Raw genomic sequence first — 1207 nt, 5'->3', positions numbered from 1 at the left:
ATTGATAAAAAAAAGCAAAAAAGCTCAAATGAGACACAGCTGAAAAGGAAACAAACCAGTTTCCAGACTTTTCAGCTTGTAAAATACAAAGACATTTTCAACGGGTCTTACTTAAAAATCTTACCTTTATTTAAAAATCTGTTAGTGTGTGTTAAAAAACATTTTTATTTCTAATTTATGAACAATCTGTTCTCAGTGTATCCTTACTGTCAGAATAGAAGATTGACTTTGTCTTGAGACCGTAATCTATTGCAATATAAAAATACATGAGAAATCAAAACAGAAAAAAGCTTACATAGTGTATAGTTGTTGACTCAATGAAACAGATGAACATTATTCTTTATAAACAGAACATGTATTTATGAAAGCCGTTTTTTTTCTACATCTCAAACATTGTTTTGTGTTTTTTTTTTCTTGCAATAGACGACATTTGAATCAGACAATAAATACGAGCATAATGTTATCAGTTCTTATTTCATCATTTGAAGTCTGGTTCTGCTGGAGTGCATGTTTCCTCTCTTTGTTTCCACTCGCCACTATTACACCAATGTTATTTGAATTTCCAGAGAATCCAAGGTCTCGTAGCAGGTCTTCATCACTTGGATTCTCGCCATTCACCTGATGCCGAGCCGTGTTTGAACAACTATCTAATCAGAACAGTGAATGGCCTGCTTACGCACACTTCCTGCCGCAGGACTACATCTCTTTAATTAGCTCCAATTCTTCATTGCAGAACAAACAGCAGCATATGCCACGTGGTGACAGGCGTCAGCTTAGACAAGGACGCCAATAAACACCTGCCGCCTTGAAAATAGAAACACTCGACATGAGGCGAAAGAAACGGTATCACTTCAATCAAAGGTCACTGGAAGTATCATGTAATTAATCAGGAAATATTTCTGCTGTTCCAACGTACATGAGTCAATATTTAGAGTCCAGTAATGTTAATTAATCTGATCACAATAAAGTTCTTTAACATATCAGTTCTTTTAAAAATGTAACAGTGACTTTAAATATTAGATTTACCTTCCTCACAGTCAAATATATATAATTATTCTCTTAAATTATATATATATATATATATATATATAATCTTAATTTAGTCTGGTAACAAAGTAACTGCTAATTTTTCCTTCTGTTTATAGATGAAAAATAAAATATTCTTTATTGTAATTCAATGTGTTATAGGATGTCAAATATTTATTCA

Source organism: Symphodus melops (assembly GCF_947650265.1).
Source record: "Symphodus melops genome assembly, chromosome: 6".
Lineage (NCBI taxonomy): Eukaryota > Metazoa > Chordata > Actinopteri > Labriformes > Labridae > Symphodus > Symphodus melops.
This window is presented reverse-complemented; position numbering follows the sequence as displayed.